Here is a 17035-nt window from a genome sequence, read left to right as displayed (position 1 = left end):
GTGGGCCACTGTTATTCAGGGTTTGTGTCGTTTGCTCCGTTCCAGTCTCCAGTCACCTCCTGTGTTATTTTGGGTCACAGAGCTTTAACAAGGAGGAACAGACAACATATCTGGAACAAGGTTTTGGCCACTGAGCCAGACATGAGATGGAAGTCAGGAGGAGAATTCGGGTTGGCCAATAAAACGGCAAATAGAGCAAAGCTAGACTGTAGTCGTGATGCATTAGAAAGCTATAAAATCTTTTACTGTCAACAACCGCGGTGGAGCCTGTTCAAAACACCCCGATTGATTTCCAAAATAGATTTTGTGGCCTGAATTTACAAATATTTTTTTGTTAATCCGCTCTGGCTCGACTTTGCTTTTAACCGCTTGCAGATGAAGCAGCTTCTTTTGTCAAGGAACTGTAAACATGTGGTCTGCTAATAAAGAGCGTAATGGGAGCCATCCTGTTTTAATTATATTCAGAGCAATGGATTTAAGGAATCCAGCTTGCCAAATCTGAGTTGATGTAATCCATATTTGTTTTGACACTGGGATATATTATTAGCAAAGTTCTTTTTTTAAAAACCATCGCGTATAACGATGAAAATGTAATTGGTGCTGATGATGACAGACTGCATGATGGATGGACATGAACTCATCGACGTTCCTCTCCAGTGTGTCACTGGTGGCTATAAATCTGTTGTATTTTCAGTTTTTAAAACCAACTGCAGATAAAAAAAAAGGACAATTAAATCCCCGGCATTTGGCTGTCAGCTTTAATTTTTCTGATATTAAAGTATGATGCGGTCATTTGTGGTGTAATTGCACCCACGCCCAATCCAACAACAGACAGCGGAACATGAATTCCACGAATCTTTGCTCAAACACTTTCTATGCCAAAAGCAGGACGGAAGAAGGCTCCAAACAGTTCCACATTAAATTAGCAAAATCAACAACAAACAAAAAAAAAACGTTACACGTCTCTCTATGGCAGACAGGTATTTTAGATTTTCAACTGATTGATTTTATTCTAGATAGGASTGTAAAACCATAAACCTACTAAACCCAGTAATAAAACTGAAGACAAATGAACACACACTATCATAATTCATAAGCTCCCATTCCTGTGCACACTCTTACAATAATGATCTGCCTAAATGATTCCTACATAACAAAAAGTAATAAAATCCCAACAATTCCACAACTTTTGAAGTAATAGCTTCATTTTAAGCAGCTATTTTTACTAACTTCCTGCAGCGGCAGCTGTACTGGGGAAGCTTGCGACCACTTCCTGTGCAAAACCTGCAAACTGGTTGGGATTAAAATGATAACACATAGATCATCCTCTACGAAAGAAGATTTGACTAATTTATGTTGGAATGAAAATGTTTTCATGACAAGTTAGCTTCCACACGGTGTAAACGCCCCATCATGAGTTCACAAGCGTAAACTGGCTTAGTAGCGATTCGCTGAACGGTGAAATAATTACAAGCTATTGATGGCTGGAACACAGACTTCTTCATCACAGCTGCCACCTTTCAACTAGAACTTATTTATTAGAGTGGGGTGGAGGATAGGAATCCGACAAGTCAGGCTCCCTGTGAACTGCCAAGTTTTCCTCCTTTAATGACACTTTTGGATTCCTGAGCTGTAAACAAAAGCAAGTGAAAAAAACGAAAAAAAAAAAAACAACAGCAAACCTTGCTGCCAGAACACGACTCCACAGCATCAACATTCCTCTGGAAACATACGAGGTTCGTAAGAGGAGCCGAGGGGAGAAGGATGGGTGTCGGTGTCAGAGAGTGCAGCAAGTATTTATGGATATTTGGCATGAGCAGAGTTGACTCTTCAGATTTTGTGTGTATTTAATCTCTTGCATATTTTACTTGCTTTGTATTGCAAAAGTTCTGAGAATTAATTTTTTGTTGTTGTTGTTGTTACCAGGACCCGGTGAAAACATTTTACAGAAGGGAGGGTTCTCTGCTTTCAGTGTAATCAAGGCCCCAAACCTCAAACCCCTCAGCTGGGACTGTAATTACAGGACCTTTGTGTGGGTCCTGCCCTTATACCTTAACCTGAGCCAGAAATAGGACTGCAAAGAGCTACGTAACAGAACAGTCAGCCTCCGCATGCCGACTGCATTAGAAAACTATTTGTTGCAAAAATGGTGTCATGCATCACAAAGGAAAGAGGCATATTCTCCGTGGATCGAGTCATGCTAAGAATCACACCATGAAACCTCAAGAGAGCAATAAAAACACCGGGGCAAACGCACCAATCGTTAAAAAACCAAATCCTAGAAACCGCGAGATGTAATCAGTCAGTGTGGAGGTAATGCATCAATAATTGGTTCAAGCTGAGGAGAAAGTAAAGAGGAGGGACTGGAAATATTACAAATATCTTTATATGTGTGCTATTACAGTGATTCAGAGGTTGAAATTCACTGTTTCCACAAAGATTCAGTTTATAACGGCGTCTTCCATGAAAAAAACAAACTATTTCAAATTGCATGAGATGGGAAGTTTTCTTGACATTTTGAAAGCTTCGTGTTTGAGCAAAACTTTTGTTTTTAGCTGTTGATGCAATTTAAAATTGCTTTTTTTTTAAAGTTCCTTTGACGTTGGGGACATTCATACTTGATTTAGACTTGTGTCCTAAAAATGGACTTGGACTCCTGGTCTTATTCTTGAGTCTTATTGTTCATTGTGTCATTTCTAATGAACTTCTTAGCTATTTAGAAGTGAGAATAAATCGTTTCCCAATATAATAAATAAAACATGACACTTGTCTCATGGTTTGCTGCAACAATTGCCCCCAATGCCCCTCTGGGTTTCCAACCCCTTCTTCCTGTGATAAACTACCTCAAAGACACAACAAAGTCCAGCTGTCCTCTGAAGTGTTTCTTCTGCACGAGTGAAGGAACTTCCTCAAGGTTGGAGAAAACCCCCCCCAAAAAACAGGAATGCTTCGGGAATCCAGAGTTTAGTTTATATTTGGCAGCATCTTACCCGGATTCTTCTCCTCCCTTTGAGGCTGTGACCCGAAATCTATTAAACGGGGCTTAGAGGTATCCAGAATCATCAGTTTTTTTTCATCTTTGTTTTTCTGGATGAAATTCAGCAGCGGCTGTTTCTGCTGGAGAGGATACCACCGAAACAAAGAAATATGTCTGTGGACTACAGATTGCCTTAAAACAGATGAGGTTTCAGCAGTAGAATAGCACTGTTTATGATTAGCTGGTCGTAAAGTTATACTTTTCCACTTAAATAGATGATACAGAAAGACAACTGGTCAATCCTTCGATTCCAGCTTAACATTTTGTAATCATGGCCTTCAATAAGTGGCAAAAATCTCTTATGAAGTGTGTGCATGTCGCTGCTTTTGAACGTTTAATTGGCTGAAAAACTATTTAGCGACTTGTGGCAGCACGCAGCCGCTCCGACAGAGAAACTTAAGAGGACTAGAAGCAGAAATGAAGAGATGTAAGAAAATCCGTCGAGTTGTGTGAATGAACGCCTGACCTAAAACCGCAAAGGCAAACTCTGCCCTGCCTCTCGCATTGCCTGAACCCGAAACGTGAGACACGGAGACATGAAGCCAGACGATGGCAGGAGGCGGTTGATGCACGCCACCACAAAAATGCTCCTTAATTGGCTGCAAAGCTGAAAAAGCATTAAGGAGCGCTGCAGGTGGGGAATAATGTCACATGATGAAGAATATGAGGCCAAGAGAAACACTGAAAAGAAATACTGCTTTAATTATAAGTAAATAAATAGCTAGAGATAAGACTGATCCAGAGCGACACGTCCTCTGAAGTTTGAATACTTTCTTGACAAACAGAAGGTTTGCAAACCTTTGATAAGCTTTTATTTTACAGTCGACAAGTCTAGTTGTGACCCGAATCGCCATGTTTTCCTCTGGGAGGATGTGCGACAGGAAACAGTAACTGGTGTGAATTTCTGGCAGGTCTGGGCAGACACTTCCTGTACCAACCTCTGCCAGCATGCAGTGGAGTCCAGACATCATGAGAAAATGCCGTCCGTTGAGAGATGACGACAATGAAACATCCGTGTAGTAGATCAAACCTTTGATTCCATTTTTTTTCCAAGTTACATGCACAAAGAAAGAGCGTATCCATATTTATTACTTTCATAACTTAGGAAAACATTGTAAGCTTCTAACATGCTAATTCACAAATTCATTCATGAAGGCACATCTAAAGCAGTATTTTGAGGCAACAACTCAAACACACTTGTTCCTTTCTAAAATCTGACAAAATATTGGAGAAAAAAATCTGTGGACTTCTACATGTCTGGTTCAGGCATCAGGTACAGTTTCCTGACACATGAAGGTCCTTTCAAATGAACATGAGACTAACGTATGACTATTATACAGTTCCAAAGAGAGACGAACATGGTTTGGTGGAAACATGTGACTCAAATGCGGAACAAAGAAAAAGATAGATAAAAATGTCATTATCCAGAGTAAAAGAGTCAGTCACGCCAAAAGAAAAACAACGTAGATGGATCTAAGCTCTGATGGTGAGAAAAAAAGAGGGTCGTCTTTCATAAAAAAAATTAAATGTTTGCTGGAAGTTTGTACAAAAAGTCGAGTCAGGCACCACTGAAGGTTGTTTCCAAACGATTTGTTCTGCTTGACATTTCTCGAGCGACGACAGAAGAGCAGATCTGAAACATCAGGCGACCAAGATGAAAGCAGCTCGACTTCGAAGCAGAGGAGAAAGAGATTAAGAATCATGGGGGAAAACACGATGTTGAAGGAGGGGAGCTGGAGCCGGGGAGGAAGATGAGAGGTTCCCTGAGAAAGCACAGCTGACGGTGCAAACCTCCAGCACGTTCATGACAGGCCAGACCACATCAACCCGTTGACTTTATTTTTTAGCTGCCGGGAGTTCAGGCCCACACACACGCTCCTGACCCACTGCACTGTAATGTGCTTCCTCGGTGTGTGAATCCCTGATTCAAAGGCGTATAACAACATATTCTATGGCTATGTTCTTTGGCTTTTGATCTGGCTTCTTTTACACTGAAGTCAAGCAGAATGGGCTCAAGCGAAGTGGTGAATAAGCATCCCCAGAGGCTTGCTGCTACAAATTAAACTTGGCATCTTGCTCTAAACAGGAAATTTTGCTAATATTTTGGTTAGTAGGGTTTAATAAACTCAATTCTTTGTCCAAAACTAGTTCAAAAGTGAAGGTTTCTTTGGATTTTAGAGTCTTTCGAGAAAAGATCACACAGCTTCAAAACCAGCTACATCCCTACACATATTCTCTCTTTGAAAAGTTATACATTTTCACGCTGAAACATAAATGCTAACCGAGCACTATTTCTCCTGGAGAAAGTGGGAGTGATTTATTCACGTGATGCTCCAAGATTTACATTGAGGTATGTCGGAGCAGGAATGTAGGAATGCATGCAACACCCCTGATTTAGAGGGTTTTGTATACGGTGCGGTATAAATATGGAGCATATTTTGAGATTTCATTATATTCTCATCAACTCCATAAAATACATTATAGACCACAAATCTGAAATAAACTTCCAGGAAACTCCAAAACTGCTGAAACAAAGAGTTCCTTTAAATCAAAGCTAGGAAACCATTTTCTACTGCGCTGCCTTTGAACAGATTCAAAACAGCTGGAAGAGGTCAGAGGCAAAAGTTTGTCTATTTAATGGTTGCTAAAACAAATAAAACCAGAATGCTGACTCTACGTTATCAGACTAACTCATCGATGTTAGCAACTTAGAAGAAAAGCTCGACATTTTATGAGAAGTGAAGGAGTTTTAATGTTTTTGTAGATTTAGAGGAACATTGTGCACCTAGTTATGTTTTTGATATTACAGCTACATTTTTTTTTTGACGTGTGCAGATCCACAGTGTTCTCAATCACTAGACGGGGGGTGAGAACTTTGAAGTTCCCGTCATGCAAAGATTTCCATTGGGAAACCTTCACGTGTTCATCAGTCCTCTTGTCAAGTGACAAAGCTGGTTAGCGGGATTTGTTTTAAGTCTGCACCACCTACTGTTGTTTCTGTGGCCATGGAAGTTTTTCGTGTGAAATGAGGACTGCGTGTTTAAACTTTGACCTCGGCCTGTCTTTGGGTGTAGATCTCAGCAGATTACTGGACTGGAAGCCGATGGAAAAAAGGACGGAGTGGCTGGTTTACTGAAAAACAGACGCACTTGATTAACTGACAAAGATAGGAAACGAGCTGTGCAGAACGTTTGCCCCAGCTTGAAGGAAATGTATTTGCGGTTTTAAGTTTACACACAGCAACTTTAATGTGTCTCTTTCAATGCTTCGGTCTCCGGTTGACCCGAAGAAAAATGTAAAATAGTTTATAATTAGAGTCGCTCAAATATCCAAGGTTTTCTCTGTTGTATATCAACTTCTTTTCCTCACTGCCACTTTCTCGTGAACAATGTCAACACATGTTCATGTACTCAACTCACTCAGACGTTTCTGATACTGTGCCGGCTCTCACAGGAAGAACCATGACAGAAAACCACAGGGGAACAGCCAATGAGCCCTGCCCTGGAAGAGCTGCCCCTCCCAGGGTGGCAGACCTATTGAAGCCTGGGTGGAGGTCCAGTGGGTGATGGAGGGAGGAAGCGGAAAGCTTGGAAGGGAGGGTCCTCAGCTGCTGAAGGGTCCTCTTAGGAGCAAACGGCGATATCCTTCAGGCGTCTCGCATGGAAACGAGCAAACTGTATGCATCACTCGTCACCCTTGGCGACAGGAGCGGCTTCCTCTTTCAAATACTCGTGCACCGAGCCAATATCAACACACCCACATTGTGTTTAATCTGTGTTAAGATGCAGCTTAGTGCAGTAATATCTTATGTGAAATTACTGCCTCAAGTCCCAGATTCAGAAATCCTAAGATTACCTTTTTTACTTGAAATGAACACAGATCCTGAGCTGACTACATTGTTTCTAGTGTCTTATATATCGCATAGTTTTCAAACCCCTTGTACTTTAGGTTTTGTCACACTACAACCAAAAACATTAACATATCTAATTGGGACTAGATGTGATGCACAAGCACAAGGAAACAGATAGTTGTGAAGTGGAAGTAAAATAAATCATTTACTTTTTCTCCCCCAAATAAAAAGTGTAGCTATGTTTGTATTCAACTCCTTAAATCAGTAGAACCGCCTTTCTCTGCAATTAGAGCTCCGAGTATTTTGGGATAGGTCTCTTCTTTTCCACCTTTGTACACTTAAACACTGAAATTTGTAACCTTTTTGGTGCAAAATAGCTCAAGTTCAACCCAGCTAAATGGGAAACATCTCAAACTTACATTAGATTCTGAATTGACTCTTGGCAGGAACTTCAACTAGGCCCTTCAACCACAAGAATACACTTTGTGATGGTGGCCTCTAACAGATTTAGCTCCATCCATCTTCCTTCAATGCCCTTGCATAAGAAAAGCATTCCCCTCATCATGATGTGGCCACCACCATGTCTCACTATGAGTTCGGGATGTTAATTTTTGACCACATGCACTTTCAACGTAGACCAAAGTATTCAGAATATTTTAAAAATAAACAAGATTTCTTATTTCTATCTTTCAACAATTGCTTTCTTCTTGCCACTCTATCATAAAGTGACACATATTTTAAGTGGATTTTTGTATGGATTTAAAAATTTTTTTTTAACTTTTACATTTATATACTAATCTGTGTCAGTTTTTGGTTGTAACACATCAAAATGTAGAAAGGTTCAAGGTGCAAAATAGTTTTGAAAGGCACTGTAGATATTTTTGCAGACACTGTGAACTCAGATGTCAGAATTGAATACAGTTTGTATCAACACGGCATGCATGATGTACATTACAGTATTTGTAATAAAATAAACCCATAGACCCTCTCAAGCTGGCAATTCAATCGATTACCAAAGGCATGTCTGAGGTTTTCCACAGCAAAGATGACAGTCAAGAATGGAGGTGTTTTGAAGTTCCCAGAAGAAGAAGAAAAAGCAGAAAAAACTCCCATGTGGTTCTGGTTTTGTTTTCTGCTGTCACTGAAATGCAGACTTTGCAGAGCCTTTGGTTTGTTTGGCCTGCTGGTCGGCTCCTGCATGCCAAGAATGTTTGTTCTGGTTCGAGATGATGAGAGTGACGACGGCCGTGCAGATGGCTTCAGTAGTTACTGTGGAGGAAAATAACCTCCAGCCTTTTCATGGCGATTCGGGAATACAGAGAGAGTGATGCATAAGGACAGATCAGAGAACCGTCAGAGCCAGAAACGCTCACCGTTTCTGAAAAGATGTGATTTTTAGCAGCTGTAACATTAATGGTCATGTTTAACGAAAAGATACAAGGATTCAGTACATCACAACCACTGAATAGTTTTTAACAGAACAGATGTAGAAGTGGAATATATGATTTTATAAATGAGTCACTAGTTTGATAAAAAATGAGGCGCTTCTTAATGACTGTTCACTGATCAATTGTCAAGTCAGCAGTTTTCATGCTTGCACGTTTGTGTAAGAAATAACATTTATGTACCATTTCTGTTACATACAGGAGTATTCAAATGTACTAAAAAACAAATACATGCATTTGATGGAGTTGCTTTTTTACAGTTGCAGAAAGTTGTAACAATATTATATCTGGTGTTGCAGAATCCACTTAAATTTGATTTCATAAAGGAAATATTTATTTAGCAAATCATCCTGTGAGGAGCAGGATTCTGGGAGAAATGCCTCAGCTGAAACAGAAGGTAAAGGACAAAAGTAAAAAGTGCACTAAAAGAAAGCAATGTGTTACTTGACAAACTTTATGCTCACAAACAGCTACCTCTGTGGTCTGGCTGTTGTCTCCATGCTCAAGCTATCTGACCAGCCTTAACCCAGTTGTTTCATAACCCTGGGGCTAACGAAGAGACGTACAGATGATCTTTGTTTCGGTTTTCTGAGTTCATCACATTACCGTGAAAAGGTCAGTCATCCAACTTCCTGCTTTCAAAAGAACTGTCATCAGAGGTCAAACGTAGCTTTTAAAACTACTTTTATGCTTAGAAAAACTTTCAATTTGTCTCATATTGCCAATTTGATGCTGAAAACACTTGAAATAAATACCTGTAAACTACCCAAAAAAATTCACAGAACAGCCACAAATTGTGCCCAATGGACATTGTCTATGGCTCTCAAATGAACACTCAAGTAACTCATTAAAACTGCATAATAACTTCCATGTTTCTCTTGTCCTTTTACAATTATAAATCGATGCTGTCAGAAACACTTTTGGTATGAAATCACACGGGCCTGGCTGTGGGACAAACATCCAAATGACATGATCTCAAATTGAACACTACACCTCAAAATGTGTCAAATTAGCTGCAGGACATGAACGCTCTCTGACATGAACGAGGCCTTTGGTTTTCACACTTTGCTGAAAATCTCCATAACTACTGCTGGGATCGCAAAACAATGGTGACAAACTCAAAAGGAGGAAAAATCCAACAACAACAAAAAACCCCCCCCGCATAATAACTGAGGAATCTCTTGCAAAGAATGTGTTGAACTTTCACATTTCTAGTTTCCGTCTAAAACAACTAGTTATTAAGATCTATTTTGGACCCATAGGTAAACCACTGTGCTCCCACAGGCTTCTTTCTATAGATTTTACTTAATGAGTGCTCACATTTTTGCTATAGTTGTTGATCATTTTCAATTGCAGCTGTGCCGCCAGCCATAAATGAGACTGAACTATGTAAAAAAACAATATAAAAACAATATAAAAGCCCATTTCGCTCCTTCTTAATTACTGCAAATCAGAGTCAAGAGCTCCTCTGCATCTGTCAAGGAGGGGACAAAATACTTTCCATATGACGCTCAGCTGGCAGCTTGTCCGTCTCCCCCTCTCTGTTTGTCTCGTCAGAGACGAAGGGACGACTTCAGCCCGTATCGTTCCTCATCGGCTTCTGTCTTTTCTTTCGCTCCGTCGGCTGTCAGGAAACATCCGGTTCCCATTAACCGGGTTCCTGCTCTGGACTTCATCCAGCCGTCGTTTGGAACAAACGCCATGTGGTTTTCGATTCCGCGCCTGTTTTTTTCCAGCAGATTTGCTGACATTTACTGGCTCGATCGCGTGCTGCTGAAAGCTATGTCAAAGCATATTAGTCAGATATGGACAATAAATATAGATTCAAGCAATAAAACTGCATATGTGATTGCTCTGTTTAGCATGCTGATAACTCCTCTCAACAATTGTCTCTCTCTTACACCAGAGATTTCTGCTTTCCACGTTTCAAATTAAAACATTGGCCTGAACCTCTCCTCTTTCTGCAAGTACCAACCTGAACAGACTTACAGCAAATTAATCCTCCTGCCTGATACCTTCTGCAAACAAAAGATGATCTAAGCGTTCGCTTGAATACCTCACGTGCAAATCCTTTGGAAAATATTCCAGGCGGAGGAATGAAAATGTAAGCAGCACGGTAACGTGCTGCCAGCATCTGTCATTCTCCGGTTTGACAATGCTTAATCCACTAAGGGGGATGAAAAGGGTGAAAGGGTGTTTCACCATGATAATAGGTGCTATGTGGGTGAAAGGTGGGATATCAGCCAATGCCACTGACTGAAACGTTGCCTGATGTGAAGAAATCGGTTGCTTGAACTCGTCCACCTTTTCTGGCTGAACTATTGTAAAATAACTTTTAAAAACAGAGACAAAATCTGAAGGTGTGTGTCTTTAAGAGAGAGAGAGAAAAAAACATTCTATAACTTTTACTAGAAATTAGTAGGACCCGGGCAAGACAAAGCAGAACAATCCTGGACTCGACTGTGGAGCTTTTGTGGAGTTCATTGTCTCCCGTTGAGATACAATCTGTCAGAGTCTCCCTGCAATTTTACCTGGCTGGTCTTGGAGATAGCCTGTCACACCGGCCCATTCATCCCGATCTGAACCACAGACCAGAGTTCAGTGTCTGGCTTTAAACTACAGAGCCGCGGAGGAAAAGTAATTGCTGCACTATCTAGGAACAAAGCCAGTGTGAACTCTGGAGCCACAGAGAAATTACAGACTTCTTGTATATAATGTCTGCGGAGACAAGTTACAGCTAAAGGAACGGGAAATGTTCTGATATGGAAAGGCTTAAAATGAAAGACAGCCTAATCGGAAAGTTACAATGATCAGTTTAGGAGAAAAATACTTCTTCACCACGATCTTCTTTAATCAGAGTGGCTAAAGGTAAAACACAAAAGTCTATTTAATGACTAGCAAAGACTTAGTTGGATCATGTCTTGCTTCACATGTTGGATGCTTAGTGTACCCTGCTGGAGTGTGTAATGTGGTGTAAAAACAGATTAAGAGATCACTAGATTTTCACTTTTTCAGCTGCAGAAGCTCTGTTTTGCAACTATAACAAGGAATCCTTCTGGACCGTGGCTTTACAGCGTTCGTTGTAAACAAGCACCACATGTGATAGTAATAGACAAAAGGTGGAAACTATAAATTGCTTTGATACATTTAAGGTTGAATTTTTATTTTAGAGGTTTCTGTGACCCTTACACACAGCGGTCAGACAGGAAATGGACAGAGAGAGAAGTTGGGGGAAAGATATAGCAAAACTCCCAAGGATCCAAATAATATCATCTTGGTACTGTGAGTGTGAGTTCAGTGGTACTGAGTTCCTGAGCGGCCAAGTGAGGTAAAGATAGTCTATTCAAGAGATAGAGAATTAAGAGTAGTCACTCCTTTTGGAAGACCAAGTTCATCCAAAAATGAATCCAAACTTTATGCTCACAAACAGCATAAAGGGTGGGGGCATAAAGGAGGACCTAGTGGAGGACCCCTAGGTCCTCCACACCTGGTGGTGTGGAGGTCCTCCACATAGGGGAGGACCTAGGAGGGAGGTCCTCCACACTTTTTATACCTGGTCTTCAGCATCTATCCACCAGGGCTGCCATTTATCTCAGATCCTGTTTGTGTTGAGTCACGGAAAGGAGTGGGGGATCTGATTTAGGAGCCTCTTTATTTTTTGTGTCTTCACACCATGACCTCCAGCTGGTTCTCAGCAGAGCGTGAAGAGGCCAGGATAAAAGTCAGCTCCTCTGCGCCTGTGGCCATGGCTCTCAGAAAAGGTGGCATTGCTTCCTTTGGGTCACTCATCTTTGTCAAGCGGAAGAGTAAAGAAAATTGTGTAGTAAAGCAACATGTGGTCCTTCCACTGCACAAAAAGAATATTTGAGTGGGCCCGTGTATATTCCACGGTTTACAGAGAAAGAAACAAGCCACGCACACAGCTCTGCTTCCCACTGTGATTCTCATGTCTGCCATTGCTACCCTATTTATGTCTCTCTTCAATTGGACATCTGCAGACAATCTGGATGCTGTGCGTTCCTGTGTCTGTTTTTGCATCTCCTGAAATGCTGACTCGGAGGTTCCTACGAGGGCAGACAGGGTTGAAAGGAGAGATGCACAGCGAGGGGGAAAGGGTTTTCCACAATGACTAATTCTGGGTAATCTAGTTGGGGGAAGAACAGGTCGGGAGATTTTGATATTTTTTTCCTCCACAGTAGCTTCTACTTCTTGAGTGGTTTGGTGCCTTGAACAGATATTTATACTATTGAACTACTTGTAGCACATGGAGAAACCAGAGGCTTCAATGGCCCAATCAGAGTTGAGGCAGAAACCCAATTGATAATTTGTATTAAGACTTTTTTATTTTTTTAAAATCTGTCCCCAATCTGCTTTGTGTTGGCCTCTATAGCAAAATGTCAGCATAATACCTTCAGCTTTGTGGTTGTAACTTGAAAAACCCAAGGTGTTTGAGTACTTTGGCAAAGCACCGTATATGCACAAACMCAATAACCCGTTAATAGCACATTTTCTTGTTCTCCAGCCTACAAGTACTTTCCCTCTTTCACTGCAATAGCGTGTGGCAATGTCAGCAGTAGGTGCCAAGCCGACGTTCTCACAGTGGGATTGGTGTAAGCACAGCCGGAGCCAGGGCCTGAGGACAAGGTCAGCGGCTGCAGCTGTTAGCATGTCCTCATCCTTGAAGGAACCATGACCTCACCGCGAGGGCTGGTTTTCTACCTCGCTTTGAGGGTGAACCCTGAACTTCACAGCTTAGCGCTTAGCCAATGTTTAGCTGATCCGCTGAGATCTTTTTCATTTTAATGTTGTTTCTCATTGAAGAGCTTGGATAAGTTCTTAATGGTGTGTTAAGTAATATAGAAAGGAGAGTTTACTGGTTGGGCTCCACCAAATTGACTTCAGAATGTCACGAAATTCCTTTTTTTTAAACCAATATCAAAGTCTGTAAAGCTCTTGCGCTGACAGCTACAAAGTGTGTCCTTTTCTGCGTATCATTAAGGATGCAGACTCTTTTACTCTGCACGGACCTTTCATTCCTCTATCACTTCGTTCACCCTGAAGTCCCCCTGATAGTGTCCAGAGGCTCTGTTTTTCATCATCCGTAACTTAATGGCCCCTAATGCAAAGCAGTCTCCCGGATCATGTTCCCGGCCCGGTAATACCTCTGAATGCACAGCAGAAACAACCAAACACACCCTGTTTGGGTTCCTTATTGATAAAGGTTAAAACACCATGTAGTAAGACACAAACATCCTAATTCAATCAAGCACAATGTTATGTCCTTGTCTCTCAGTTGAAATTCAATATATTTTGAAACATTAGGGGATATTTCTCTTGCCTGGATCAGCCTATCACACTCCTGACCGTTTATTTGGTGTTAAGAGGGGATTCCTTCAAGGGATTTGACTTCTCCACTTAAAAAGATTGTTCCGGGACTCGAGGGTCAAAAGTCCATTCTGCGTCTTTGACGTTCGTATTCTGGTTTGAGCACAATGCTGACAGAAAAGCTTTTGGGGCTTGTTAAATGTAATTAAATCCTGAACTTTTATGCACTCTGCAAGATTTGAGTTACATTTCTTGGGTAGATGTGCTATGTTGAGCTAGATGAATGTTTTTTAATCCAGTGAATCTGATAATGGAATCAGTGATCTCAATAAAAACAAAAGAATCTAAAGGTTTTCACAGACCTTTCAGGATTAAAATTTATTTAATACACTCAGCAATACATGGGAAAAATCATAGGGAACTGGTAAGTATGGTCAAAAAAGCTAATATCGACTTACCAATGATTTAATTAAGTAAAGAAACATACAAAGGATCCTGAAAACAGAGGCTAATGCTAATCCTACTCTACACACCACATCTAAAATTGGAAATGAATCCATCAATTGAAAAAAAGAAGTTCATTTTATGTGGGTTTTACAGCTTAGACTTAATACCCAACAATTATCTTAAAAGGAGCAAGGACTCAAAGTTTCTGAACCACCGGAGATCAGAAGGCTTAAAACACCAGAACGACTGAGACGAAGCAGGAAAAAAACCAAACATAAAAAAGTTTGGGGTTTGGGTCTTGCAGTCAATGATCCAAGGGGTTACAGGTCGACATCCCGCTGGAACAAAATCTGTCTGAATTATCTGTCTCCTCAGTAGGAGAGGTCACTTCGTTTCACGTAAGGCCAGTTTTGTGTTAGCCATGGATTGATGACAGGAAGTTGCTACCCATCGGCAAACTGTGTCGCTCAGCCCCACGGCGTGGCCTCTGACACACTGACACACTGACACACCAAACAAAAAGACTCTGCTCACAGATAAATCATTGTCAGAAGGCTAAATGGGGCAGTCAGTAAACAGAGAAGTGGGTCAGCGCCCTGTGGCAGTCGTCAGTGTGCCAGCATAGCAGCATAATTACCAGAATACCCTGACAGAACCCTCCCAATTGGTTTATCGAATATCCAGCGTGAGCTTTATTAAGTGTTATCTTTTTAGTCGTATTGCTGAGTAGCTGTTTGGATAAAAACTTACTTGGAAGCAAGAAAGGTGACCCAGAACTTTAATTGCTGTCTTGTTACATGAAGGTCAAATAGGACATGTGAGCGGCTGCATGGTTCGTGTCAGTAAGACATCTAACATCAACAAGCAGTCTTACTCTGTCCGTAAAGCCCCTGTGCGCATGTCTTTATCTGCTCTGACACACCACAGCACTTCAGCGGAGTGTCTCCTCCACCTTCACACATGTCAGAAGACATTTGTGGACTTTATTAACAAGAAGCACTTAGAAACTGCTCCCCCCTGGAAGGAAAGGTCTTAATGTGCAGCAGTTAGAGCTACTAAATGACGTGGAGGTGTTATTCCAACAGTCATCTTAATGAAGCAAGACAAGGAAATGTGAGATTTTCTCAGCGCCATAACGACCCACAAAGTGAAGATTAGCGCAACTGTCCTTCAAATAATAATAAAAAACACGTTAAGCTTTACCCATCAAACTGAGAAATACATCACTGTGAACCACAATAACAATTGTTTTTAAATCTATAAAAGCAAACAAGAAAGTTACTTCATTGAATATGACTCTTTTCAAATGGAATGGTGAGGACAGTATTGTTTTTCTCTCTTCCATCCTATCAGGTGGAAAGACTGAAGAAAACAAGATGTGATTCTTCAGGGAGGTAAATCCATCACCAAAGGGTGTGGATATTGCATAACATTCAGATACAGTTTACCTCCAGATTATAGCATTCCTTTCTGTGGAAACACCAGCTCAAGTAAACGTTTCAGATAACCTGATTAACAAGTTACTGTTTCATTCTCATCTTATTTCACAACTTACTCTTGACCTGCCTGCTCGCCTCTCCTATTCCTTCCTCCTGTTTTTTTTGGGACATCCATGTCTGTCTGAATGTTCTGAGTCAGGAATGTGTTTTTGGAGCCCACATCCTTTCACAAAGCACATGTGTGTTATTTACAAAACTGGAAAGGCATCTGAAATCCTCACATACTTGAATTAACTCTGTTGTTCCATGTTTTCCCCCCATCAATAGTAGTTCTTCCAGCCTTTATCCTTTTGACCCACTCTTTTCCATCTCAATATTCCTGACAATATTCCCGAGCAGCAGGAAATCTCATCAACCAGGGAGTGTCCTGACAGATTGTTGAAAGTGAAAGTTCAGTCATGGCTGGCAGTACAATACCGAACCTCCACCTGATGGAATTTCATGAAATCAGAAGTCCTGCAGCTGGAGAAACCCAATATTTATTTTCCGTGTAACAGAGGGTAACACTGAGCATTCACAATGGAGATTGTAAAAAAATAAAAAATATGGTTGCTGTCGTCTGTTTAAAGTACAAATTGAAACTTTTTGATTCTAAGAACTAATAGAAGTAAAGAAAGTGCTTTCATCCCACCAGTTGTGTTTTGTGTTTCCATTAATTAAGAATGTACTTTGTAGTTTTTGAAGAATTATCTGCATTACTGCAAACTAGGCCACAAATCTATGGTGCAGCTTTAGGGCCAAAATAAAGACTACTACGCACCCAATTGTAGCTATTTCAGTATATGTGTTCTGATTGATGATATGCCTCACTGTACTAATGGCCGGCAGAGGAAATAGGCAACACAGTGTGTGACCAGCCTCTGCATGCTAAGTCACTAGCCTCGTTAATGCCTGTGAAAGTGAGTTGTCTTTCTTATTTGCCAGAGCTGGTCTCTCAGTTTCTGGTGCTGGTTGCTTGGCTGCCATTGTTGGCCTATCATTAATCATTAATCAGATATAGCCTTCTACGCCAAGGCAGTAGGTACAGTTGGGTGCGCAACGCCAATTTGTCTATCCATCTTCCGCTGCATCCTGCAAACACTGGTGAACAAGACACCGGCAAGAGGTGGAAACTGATCCCATGACCTAGAGGGAGCACATTGAATTTTCCAGTTGCCTCGGGAGTAAGAGCTTTAAACCTCTGGAGTATTCACTGAAGGTCATGGTCTGAAGACCTCAACAGAACTCCATCATCTGGTAAAAGGCAAAGATGTGACCCTGAGGTTGCAAAACCAGACGCCCTCCTCCCCAGAACTGCACCTTAAGATCCTGTCTATTAACCCCTCAGGGTCAGAAACAGCTCAGGAAGAGTCCAACTTGCACTCGCAACAAGTTTGATATTGCTGGACAACAAACTTCACATGAATGTACAAGAAACATAAAGTCTTTCAAA

Source organism: Poecilia reticulata, linkage group LG2 (assembly GCF_000633615.1).
Source record: "Poecilia reticulata strain Guanapo linkage group LG2, Guppy_female_1.0+MT, whole genome shotgun sequence".
NCBI classification, from domain to species: Eukaryota; Metazoa; Chordata; class Actinopteri; order Cyprinodontiformes; family Poeciliidae; genus Poecilia; species Poecilia reticulata.
This window is presented reverse-complemented; position numbering follows the sequence as displayed.